Source organism: Taudactylus pleione, unplaced genomic scaffold (assembly GCF_031769625.1).
Source record: "Taudactylus pleione unplaced genomic scaffold, aTauple2 ptg000918l, whole genome shotgun sequence".
Lineage (NCBI taxonomy): Eukaryota > Metazoa > Chordata > Amphibia > Anura > Myobatrachidae > Taudactylus > Taudactylus pleione.
This window is the reverse complement of record NW_028285319.1, coordinates 2,140,172-2,153,170: the sequence shown is the minus strand read 5'-3', so window position 1 is coordinate 2,153,170 and position 12,999 is coordinate 2,140,172.

Genomic DNA, 12,999 nt, shown 5'->3' with positions numbered 1-12,999 from the left:
ATGCCTTCTTGATCTGTAACATGCTACCTAAGCTTATTATAGAACAAAAAGGTCACGATATATTAAACACTATCTTGGGCTCACACTGCTGGGACTTATAATATCACTCTGTATGCTTGTTATTGCTGACACAACAAATTATTAACTAAGACCAAAAAATATTTACTTATTCTGCATTGTTATTAACCTGCTTATACAACCTGCTAGCTGGCTGCTTTATACTAACAGTATGAACATGGATTTTCTTGGTGTGATGTAACACTAATCCAGACAGAAGGAGTTTAGTCTCAGTTCTCTAACTACATTTATATAATAGAGTTTTTGTTTGTTTATTAATTAGTGTTATATTTTGAAACGGAATCAGTTAATTTGTTATACAGTAACAACATGTATTCCAGTCTATTTAATATACAAATAACTGCATTGCACCCTCTTTTTTCCCTTCATGCTTAATGCAATAGAAAAAAATTATAGTTGCCAAAAATTGCTGGTTTTACCTTCTGCATATAACAAGCCTGCATATGTTCATTTCTGCTAGCTGTGACAAATGTATTTCAGTGAATACAATGAATTCTGACTTCTTTTTCTTAGTACAGTAAACATGTCTTCTCTACTACTATACAGTACCTAAACAAATAAGTCAGGCAGACACTAAGTGGGAGATGTATCAATGGAGAGAAATAAAGTGGAGAGAGAATAAAAACAACCAATCAGCTACAAACTGTTATTTTTCAAACACATCCTGTAACATCCTGTAACATGACAGTTTAGTAGCTGATTGGTTGGTACTTTATCTCTCTCCAAGCCTTGATACATCTAGCTCTGTATGTTGCAGCTTTATGTAATCAAAGAAACTGGTATGTTGTGAAGGAAATTGATCCTAATGGCCACACTTTCTTTAAATCATTAAGTGGAGATGTAGTTCCCAAAACAAATATACTTTAATACAGGGTTTCCCAAACTTGGTCCTCAAGGCACCCTTACAGTCCAGGTTTTAAGGATATCCATTGTTGTGCACAGATTGTATAATCATACTGACTGAGGTACTAATTAAGTCACCTGCGCTTAAGCATGGATATCCTTACAACCTGGACAGTTAAGGTGCGTACACACGGTACGATTTAAATGGATGATATGAATGATAACGATATAGATCATATCATTATCGTTCATATGGTGCATTTTTAGCTGGCTCAATATTGAACATCCAGCACACCCGGGAGATCATAAAACGATATCGTTATCTTTGTCGATGGTTCCGTGTGTATGCACCATTGGGATGCCTTGAGGGACGAGTTTGAGAACCTCTGCCTTAATATACTGCAAATTCATACTGCAAAGTGGAAGAAAGTATGTGGATATTATGCTATAGAAATTCTTGCATGTACACCTGGATTTTTACATGGGAATAACAGTGCCATATGCTGAATGATAGTATGTCCCTGGCTAGCCATACCACTGTTCTGTCTAGTCTAGGGTATCACATGCTATGGTTAGTATAAAACTGCTCAGGAATTTACAGTAGGTAACCATGGGTTATGCATTCAGCTGTACCAGTACTGTGAAACAAGAAAGATGTGTCCACATAGTAATGTTGTGCTCTAAGTGAAGTTTTAATGAAGAATCCTCACATATCACAAGCAGGTACTCATCTCAGCCTCTATGATACATAAGGAGATCAGGACAAAGAAAAATAGTGAAATAGTTTCATCCCCATTGTTTTGTATATAACACTCGAACACTATGGCCCATATTCAACTAGAGGCGAAAAGTCAAAAAAGTTTCGCCTGTCCGACTTTCCGCCTTTTTCGCAAGTTTCAGAGGCGGAAACTTTACGTGCGCATCCCTGCTTTTCTCCATATTCAATTCCTAAACAGGCGAAAATGGAAAGCGGCGAATGTGGAACAGGCGGAAAGTACTGTCAGAATTGGGGAAATCAGTCTGTACCCCAAAAAAAGATGCACTAACATAGGCAATCAATGTAGATGTGTACTAATAGCCCTAATAAAAGTGTTTGGAGTACTTAATTAGTTTAAATTGCTTCTTATTAGAATCTTTGCAAAAGTGGTGAAGAATGGCATCAAGCATGACTTTTTGTTGAAAATAAATAGTTCAGTCAAATTTGGGGTACTTGAAAATGGGTGGTAGTATATTTTTACGTCTTTAAGATGTGGAAAACCACCCTCATACATGCACCTGCAATCTCAAAAACACTTGGCCCCTCCTTACAGCAGACCAAGAAGTCTATATTGCTAGTTTTTATAGTTGTCCCCCCACTTTTTACTTTTTTGCCCCCAAAATGAAAGTACTTTTTTGGGATGTTCTGAGGTAATTTTTTTTTTTTGGTTGATTTGTCCTTTAGGGGGTTGTCCCAACGGTTCTGAGTTGTTTCCCCATGTTTGCACCCCAAAATAATAATTTTTCACTTTTTTTCACCTGCTATTCATAGGAGATACTTTTCCACCTATTACAATGCATTGACTTTCCGCTTAGGCGAAATCATCCTGGAATTGAATATGGAGATACTTTGAAAACAGGCAGAAAGTCCGAATCCACGGAAACTTATCTCCAAATGGCACTTTTCACCTCTAATTGAATCTGGCCCCATATGTCAAACCCTGAAACTAAGTTAATTTTGCTTGTCCAATGTCCACACAACAAAAGTCTGCAGTGCTGGATATATGAAAGAGCACACTGACAGCCTCTGATGTTTTGCATTAATTCTGATTAGACTCCCTCTAATATGGGGTAAGTGTGACAAAAAGTTTGGATATTTAGTGTAAAAGTTGGGCTGGTAGCAATTCAAATTGGATTTATGTGCTTTACTTGTCTATTTAAATATCATTAGGAAAATGAGTAGTCTGTTTTTTAATAATGTCTTTATAGATGTGATGACATGGGCTTACTCTGCCAACCCACTCTACAAGGCTTTATGGCAGGGGTCTTCAAACTTGGCCCTCCAGATGCTGTGGAACTACATATCCCAGCATGCACTGCACATAGTTTTAGCATGCTGTTATATCAAAAAGGTGGCAGTGCATGCAGGGATGTGTAGTTCCACAGCAGCTGGAGGGCCAAGTTTGAAGACCCCTGCTTTATGGGGCTTCAAGAGCCATCTTTGGCTACTCCTACAAGTACAGCAGCAGCAAGCCAGCAACTCACTGATGGTGTCAGCAGCACATCAACAGGGTGGCCCTAGTTATAGAAGGGTATTGCTGATACAACTAGGTTCCATCCTTGGCACCTGGAACTGCTTACACTTCTTGGGCAATGTGTGATTCAACACTTATTTGCTGGTTAGCTGTTGGTCTAGTGGCAGAGTGATGACACCACAGGAAATAATACGTTCAACACAGGACAATCAGGATGGTTTAAAGTGCGAGCTTTAACTTGATGGTCACAGAAAAAAGCAGAATCATAGTAGTCATTATTTGTATTTGTTCATATGACTCCTATAGGGCTGTTCTTTTAAGTGCATACACATATCACTAGCAGATAGTCATAATAGACAACTTATGTAGGTTGTAGGCTTCCAGTTCTTGCTTTAACCTTTTTTAAGACATACTCTAGGTCTGAGGATGGGAAAACTAGACCTAGCCCCTTTATGCAATCCAGGCTGATCACTTCATTTGAATGAGGATTAGCCTGGCCAGTGACATCACCTGAAATTGTGAGTGACTCCCTGTAAATGTACTGACAAGTTTGGCCATCTCTTTGCACTGCAATAGAGGAACCTGTGCTGATTAAAATCATGTTTTTGAGCTGAGAGAACACCTGTCCCTGAAATCCCTGGAACAAAAGGTGATGCAGTTTAATACCATCTGGTATCATTTCTGTCAGGGGCTTGGCCACTTAGCTAAAGTTAGGTTAAACTATCTGTACTACCCTGCAGTTTCTAGAAATGTTTGTACTTGTGTCTCAGTGATGGGTAGGTGCCTCTATCTTTTCTGTTTCTGGCCTAACTGTCTTTCATGGCACAATGACCTATGTACTATGGTTCTGTCACTCCTATCTGACCTTTGTCTGATTTGAACCCCTCTAATAGGTGATTCACGTGGCACTGGAAGGTGGCCAGTGCATTCTTCCTTCAAAATTACAGGATTTTACACTTATACAGGAAAAATGGAGAGATGGGCACTGACTGTTCTTAAGTCTTCACTATTTACTCAAGTCAAAGGACTTTAAGTTCAAAAGCTGTTGGTATATATTGAGCATATTTATATTGTAGGAGCATTGTCATCTACCATTTCTATCAAATTATGCCATATAGATGTGTCACTCAGGCAACATCCTGGAGCTTGTACATACTCATGGGAATCACAACCAACACCTTCTGCCCTTCCTTAAAGACTCTAGATTAGATGTACTGGTCCTCGGCTTGTGTTGCGTTCATTAAGAGTTTAGCCTGTGATCCAGTCTAGGCCTCACTAAAGATTACACAACAAAAGTATCCTGCTTAATAGCTCTCCCTGCCAAAACTTCTGGATCAGGTCGAGGTGTACTTGGACTGCAGCCAAATAGAATCTCAAACAGCAAGAAACCAGCGGACTCATGTGATACTTTGCTATGAGTAAACAGGAGGTATAGTACGTAGTGCTACCAATCTTGGTTGGCTTCAAAGTTCCACTGCCTGCACATTGTGTTCATTAGTGATGGCAGTGTTCTGTCAAGCATGCTGAAATAGCTTGGTTATGTGAGAGTGATAGATTGAAAATCTAAAGGGTTTCAGTATGTTTTGATAAGTGTTCTGTCCAGAGCTACCTCATTCAACACTTTGCGTAGAGGCAATGAGTTATTAGTATCTCAAATTAGGAAATAAAGAGAAAAAGGCTACCTTTTTTGGGGCACTTAAACCTACTGAATTATAAAACCTAACGTTCTTTGGTAATAATTAAAATTTTGCGTGTGTCCAAAGGAGACCTAACACAGTAAATCACACAAAAAACAAACAGCAAAATGGAAATTGCTTGTGAAAATGGTAATTGGTCACACATGGATGAACCCGGAAACATTTACAAATCTGTGGTGAAATAACACCAAAATCATGTATGTTATGGTGGCACCAATTAGTGGTAATTATCCAAAGATTACGTTTAAAAGGTAATATACCAAGGGTGAACATCTGTTATAATCCAGATATCAATAATTTAAACTACCGTGCCCTAGTACAAATGCTCACCATAACTCCACACAATTTTTGCTGTTTGTTTGTTTTTTTGTGTGATTTACTGTGTTAGGTCTCCTTTGGACACATACAGTATAAATTTTAGTTATTACCAATAAATGTTAAGTTTTATAATTTAGTAGGTTTAAGTGCCCCCAAAAAAGAAAGTCCTTCTCTCTTTTCCTAATTTGACTAGTTCCCTACTCTCCTGGGTACAACTCCACTTTACTACATTAACTCCTTTTGGGATCATATTAAATAAATATATGTGGAGAAAACCTACTCAACCTGAGAACCAGTACCAGCACCAGTGCTTAGGGCCTCCCCTTCCCTCACCCCAGTGTATTTGTTCTTGTTAGTATTTCACTTACATCACTTTCACACAGAAAAAAGCTGAAAACCCATGCACTGGTTTTTTTTTTCTGGTCCCATCCTGTACCCCCCTTCACACAGAAAAGCAAATTCCCGGGTCAAGCATTTGGACCCGGTATTTTGCGAATCAACCCGGGTATTTCTTCTATGTCAAAAGGTCAACCCAGGTTGCAATTTCCGAGACTTCAACATTGGTAAAAACCAGAGTCGAAGTCCCTGACATTGAACCTTGTGTTCTGCCGTAGACCTTTCTCTGTACCAGTGGCGTAACTATAAATTTTGCTCCCCCATGCCAAAAAAGTTTCAGGCGCCCCCTACCCCCCCCTTCCCCGCCCAAAGATCAAACACACCCAAAGACGACATTTAAGGTGTGTGGTTACATGATACAATAATGTGCCTTACACATTATGACACACTAAGTAATGCCACTTATAACACAGTATGCCACACCGGAATGCCCCTTACAACACATTATGCCACACAGCAATGCCCCTTACACATGCCACACAATAATGCCACGTATAACACATAATGACATACAGTAATGCCCTTATAACAAATTTATGCCACGCTGTAATGCCCCTATTTCACATTATGCCACACTGTAATGCCACATACAACACATTATGCCACACAGTAATGCCCCTAATAGCACATTGTGCACACAGTAATGCCAAATACACATTATGCCAAACAGTAATGCCCATTACATCCCACCCTGACAGATCTACTTCACCAACCCTCCTCTCTGCTCCTGCCAGTCTGTCACCTCAGCTCAAGACAGGTTGCACAGATTTTATGTCCATGTAGAACCAGATTATTGGGAACATAGTTTATAACCTGTAAACTGCGTGTATCAAGTTAGTGCCACTTATACAGTGCCCCCTATACTAGTGCCCCTTATGCAATGCCCCCTGTAATAGTGCCTCTTATGCAATGCTCACTGTAATAGTGCCCATTATGCAGGGCCCCCTGTAGTTGTGCCCATTAAAGTAGTGCCCCCTGTAGTTGTGCCCCATATGCAATGCCTCCTATACTAGTGCCCTTATGCAATGTCCCCTGTAATAGTGCCCCTTATGCAATGCCCCCTGTAGTAGTTCCCATTATGCAGGGTCCCCTGTAGTTGTGCCCATTATGCAGGGCCCCCTCTAGTTGTGCCCAGTAAAGTAGTCCCCCCTGTAGTTGTGCCCCATATGCAATGCCCCCTGTAGCAAGTGCCCCTTATGCAATGCCCCCTGTAATAGTGCCCATTATGAAATGCCCCCTGTAGTAGTGCCAATTATGCAGGGCCCCCTGTAGTTGTGCCCATTAAAGTAGTGCCCCCTGTAGTTGGGCCCCTTTTAGTAATGCCCCCTGTAATTGTGCCCTTCTAGTATTGACTCTTTTAGTAGTGCCCCCTGTAGTTGGGCCCCTTTTAGTAATGCCCCCTGTAGTTGTGCCCTTCTAGTAGTGCCTCTTTTAGTAGTGCCCCCTGTAGTTGTGCCTCTTCTAGTAGTGCCCTCAGTAGTTGTACCCCTTCTAGAAGTGCCCTCTGTAGTTGTGCCCCTTTTAGTAGTGCCCACTGTAGTTGTGGCCTCTCCTGTAGTTGTGGCCGCCCCAAACCTCTCTCCCTCCCCTCCCCCCCCCTCCCTCACTTACCTGACTTTGCGCGCTGTCATCCGCGTTGTCTCTCCCGCTGCCGCGCTGACTGGATCTAAATAGATCCAGCAGATGCGGCTGCGCAGGTTCCCCAGGTCGCGGGTGACGTCATGACGTCACCCGCGCACTGCATTACTGATAATGCTGGCCTCTGAAGTGATCGGAGGCTTCCTTAGCCTCCGATCATTTCAGAGGCCAGCGCTAACAGTTGCAGTGGCGTAACCACAGCCCCCGTCACCCCCAAGCTACCTGGCACCTCCAAGCCACCGCGGGGGCTGCGGGGGCAGTAGTTACGCCACTGCTCTGTACTTCCTGTGTTTATCTTGTGCAACTCCAGTACTGCAGTTACTCCCCTCCTCAGTAATTTAGCAGGGATTGGGTTAATCTAACACACAACTCAATCAGGCTTTGTAATGGTGGGTACACACTGACAGATACATTGGCCGATCAATTGATCGGCCAATATATCTGTTGCACGTCAGCCAGTGTGTACCCGCGATATGTCGGTGAACATCGTCGTTCACCGACATATCGCATTGGCTGTGCTGCACAGCCGATAGACAGATATGTCTGCAGACATATCTGTCCATCGGCAGGTGTGTACGGGTAGTCGGCAGACCGCCCATACACACACAGTGGCAGCCGCGAGGAGAGGGGTGGGACACACCCCGACCCATCCACCGGCCTCCGAGTCCAGCTCCCTGGCCACCGGGACCCGAGGGCACAAGCAGATGATGGTTGTTCAGTGTGTATAAAAGACCATCATCTGCAGATATATCTGAAGATCACTCGATCTGCTGATATAACTGTCAGGTGTATACTCACAAAAAGGTTTAGCTGCTTGTCATCAATACATCCTAACTTATTCTTCTGGCTGTCATCTTTGGCAAGCCAACCATTCACCAACTGGGAGTGTCAACCAGGGCCGTAGCTAGGGTAGTGCGGTTGGTGCCATCGCACAGGGCACCACAGGTCAGGGGGCGCTGTTTGGGCCTGTCAAATTTCTGTTTATTATCATTCTTGCTTGTAGCTTCCTCTTATTTCATCCCCAGCATCTCCTGGCCTCTCCTATCTCTTCCCTGGCCCTTCCCCATGTAGCCATGGCCCTTTTTTGGGTGCATTATGTCCCTTTGAAAAATGATGGGGGCGCCAATGCTCTTTCTGGCACAGGGCACCAAAAAGTCTAGTTACAGCTCTGGTGTCAACTGCACATCCAAGAGAATCAGAGTCACTACTGCGCTCCCTCATTGGCACCTGGAACTGTTTACTCTCCTTGAGTAATGTTTAGCTGTTTCTATACAGTACTTCTGTTATGGTTATTCAAGATGAGCCCTCTACCAGTGTTGTACCTAGAACTTTGTGGGCCCCATAGAAACATAAATTTTTTGTAGAAAGACACTCTGCACCCCTCCCTGTATGCTGCACACCAGTCCTGTTACATTCACGTTCCCTCTGCCAATGCAGCCTCCACCATTTGACTCACTTACATGTGAAAGACATTGCTGTGGGGCAGACGAAATCCTGATTTCTCGAGGATAGCATGGGTGGAGTCTTTTGTTTTCTGCTCTGCCGCCCACTCTACACATGCACTATAAATTGAAGCCAACAAACACACACACACACACACACAAAATTACACATACACATTCATATTCACTAGGTGCCAAAATAGATTTAAAATCTATTTACCACCATGAGTGGAGTGAAAAGGGAACCCAGGCACAAGGGTATTGCTCCAATTCTATATCTATCAGGTCATTGTCATTTTGTTCCCTCTCTGTTCCATCATTTTACCTATCTAGTAAAGGAATGTGTGGCTTATTTGCAAGTAAAAGACCTTTTTCTTCGTCTATAACACTTAAATCTTCAAAAGAGATATAAAATAAACGATAGGATACTAAATACAGAAAGATAAACATGAAAAACAAAACACTGGAAAGCCTGTCAAGGACTGAGGAAGTTATTATTTGGAGACATTGTACTCTAGTATTATCTAACAGAGATAATATTCAGCTCACATTGAAATGTTAGTGCTGATAAAGAGAGTGAAGAGAGCATCCCTAAGGCAACACTTAAAGTTGTGTAGCATATATCATTGAGAAAATGTTGGCTCCCGTGTTCTAAGGGAAAAAAATAAATTATATGTAATTCTAAGTAATTATGACAATATTAGGATGTAGTCAAAATACAAAATAAAACATTCCATTTAAGGTAAAGCTATATAGGAACAAAAAGTGAACCTACCCAAGAATGAGAAGCTTAATAATGCTATTTCTTGTAAACATATTTATATAATTAGCTGATGGTGCACGTTAGGAGGAAAACATGTGAACAGAGGGCCTGATTCAGCAAGGAACACAGTTGCTAATACGCACACAATCAGCCGATTGTTATGTACTGCGCATGTGTATGCATCGCAGTTCACGTGCATGAACCAACTATGTTTGGGACTGTGATCGCAGAGACTACTCAGACCCATCACAGAGTGATTGACAGGGAGTGCTGTTTGTGGGTGGTGACAGGGGGGTTGACGGGCGAACACAGGCGTGCCAGTGAGTTTCAACACCGTTGCAGTGGCGTGCATATATTATCCACTGTGATGTCCTATGCAGCCTGAGGCCTGATAGCGTGCGCTGAAGTTAGCAATTTCTGAGTAAGGTAAGAGCTTGTGCAAGTGTGCGTGAGGCTGCGATGGTACTCGATTGTACCGATGGTTTCGCAGTCTTGCTAAACATTACAGATGTGTGTAAGGTAAAGTGGGCGTCCTTATGTTGTGCTGAGATTGCATAGCGATCGCAATGGATTAGCATACTATCGCAGTGAGACTGCGTGCATAATCGCTATTGCAATTGCGTTCCTTGCTGAATCAGTCCCAGAGTACCTAACAAAAACTATTTAAACACACTGATTCAGAGGTGGACGTTATTGCTGCCACGGTTGCAACTTTTTACTGAGTTGCAGCTGTGGTATTATGCAAGTACTGGTTTCTAGATAGCACTGATTAATTAACGGTTTGGCAAATAAGGTGTTGTAAATGCCCAAATAGTAATAACTTAATGCACAATGGAAAATGCTGCTTCGCTGTAATACTAGAGCACTACAGCTCTGAAAATGCATAAGCATAAGCACCAGAGTAGAGTCTCCAGGAACAGACTGGCCTATATCTTCAATGGGAAAGGGTGTATGGTCATATATCCCAGGGGCTTGGCCATGCCTTACGAGGTTTGCCGTGAGTCACAGGAGGCGTACCATGAGACACAGGGGCATTGCCCACATCTCAGCATGTTGGCTGAGTAGAGCGCTGGGAAGCATAACTGCTTGGCCAGGCATTCATTTGGCCATCAGCCCTCAATTGCCAGATGGCCCGTCTGGATGTGATTACCTCTAATGTACGAGATTAAGCACCTGAGCTGAAACCACTCCTACGACACGCACGTGACAGTCCAATAATACGCCCATCAGATGGAATATCTCTGTACATCTTCATAGCCACCTTCAGTCACTGCTGAGAAATGCCCAATACATTCAAGAGTCAATGTGGCCCAATCTGTCCTGTGACTCACTCACAGAAACCGTTGATTGCATGCGCTGTGCAACTTTCTAGGGGTTTAGACGCAAGCGAAGTTGCAAAAGCTTGCAAACTCATGTGAACATAGGCAATGCGATTATTCAAATTAACCAAACATACATTTTCATGGTTCAGTCATCATGCTTATAAATGATACATGAACAAAAAGGAAAACTTAGTATATGGAGGTCCAGACACACACATAAATATCTGCCACAATAAAAAAAGGTGAATCTGATACAACCACAAAATACTGTAAATTAAAAAGAAGAAACAAAGTACAGCAATAAATCTATATAATAATTTGCTAAGGTCTGTCCCGTCTCCAACATGCATGTGCAGTGGGAGCCAGGGCGCATGCCACCCGTCTAACAGCTCCCAGGGAGATGGGCAGACCCTAGCAGGAGAGAAGGACCAACCGTGAGGTAAGTGTCTATGCAGCCATGGGAAGGAGGTGACTGGACGGAGTGGAGGGATGGTGAGGTGGAGCAGGATGGGGGGGGAAGGGGCAGGGGGCAAATGATGTGGCAAGGTCCTGGCGTTACAGAGTAGGGGGTGGTACAAGTAATTAATACATTACCTGCTATATATTAGGCTGGCTATTGCCTTCTGTTAGTTTATAGGGGTTTCAGGAGGCAGTTGGTGCAGGGAGAGGAGAGATAAGTGAAGTTTTGTAAATGGCATATTGATTACTGACTGTGTCTTGTCCATTTTTTAACTCTTTAAGGTTAAATGATAAAAATAATATCAGGGAACAGCAAAGCCTTTTGGGGCTGACACGTCTGTGGCAGGTTTTCCATCTGGCCGCAGCAGCCTTTCTCCATCTGGCCTGCGACAGGTTTTCCATCTGCTTACTGCCTTATGCTAATGCTAGTATCCACCCGTGTATGCATCTGCATATGGAAGGTAGGGCAACCTGACCACTTTTTTTCTGTCCACAACCATCATCATCACCCACCTGCATGGTTGCAGCCCAGAAATGCCCATGTCACAGAAAGAAATGTCTCTCAACAGACGGAACAATCCCCATACATGTTTGTATGCATGTATGTTTTCTATGGCGCATGTGCAGTTTGCTGATATCGGAGTCAGTATCAGGCCCTTTATGGGTAGATGAACTATTATCATTCTTTTTAAAATCAATAAAAACACATTTTAATTTTTTTTATTTAAACTTAAGGGGTTGAGTGTCTGTAGTCAATAGAGCCATTGTGTTTCTGTATTTTTAGGAGTTTGGTATTTAAATCACCCCTAGAGGTAAGCTACTTTCTCACCTGACTAAAGCTCATCTTGTGGATGCAGATGTGTACAGTGTTGACAAAGCAGGTCCCAGGAGACTTCTGCATTGGGGTTCTGCTGTGCAAATTGTAATTAGTTATGGCCTCTGTTCATTGCGCACACAAAGATAATTAGCATTTGAGTTGAAGTGAACAAGCCACACCATTCACGACCTGTACAGGTGAGTATGTAAATATTAAACCAGGATGGTGACAAATATTGCTGCTGATGCTGAACAGAGATCTGTAATTGGCCAGCTCTTCACATCTGTATGTCTTCTGCTCAAGCACAGGGGCATATCCATAATGGGTGCAAGGTATGCGATGCACACGGGCCTCGGGGTCCAGGGGGACCCACAACGCACACCCTGCACCCATATAGTGTCATACTTACCCGTCGGTAGTCACAAGCATGTGCTCCGCCAGGCTGGTGCTGCAGAGCAGCAAAAATCACTGAGAAAATGTCGGCGCCCGTTTCCCCAGTGACTGTGTGCATGCGCAGTACTGCTGTTACCGGGAAAATGGCACAGGCACCATTTTCTAGGAGACCCGCGCAGTAGATTCTGGCACTAAGCCAGAATCTACTCCTGCACCACCCACCGCGGCACCACACGAGAGAGGAGGGGGCCCACATTAAGTCTGCACACGGGCCGCCTCTTCTCTTAAAACGCCCCTGCTTGTACACAATATGACACATATAAGTAGAGAAGCTCTGATTTGTGATATGCTTGAAAGTCAATTGAACCAGCCTTGAACATTTGATTAAACCAACCTAAAAAATATTTCAATATTTTTTTATTTTTGACACTAGGTGTGTATCTTAGAACTGTTAAGATGTCATTTTGAAGTTCAAGCTTGCATATAAAAGATGAACCATAGATTTTTCTGTATACTCAAGATTAAATGGCTACATTTTATATTATTTGGCTTATTCTGGGTACACACTGGCCGGCATACTGGCCATTCAATATATTGTGTGT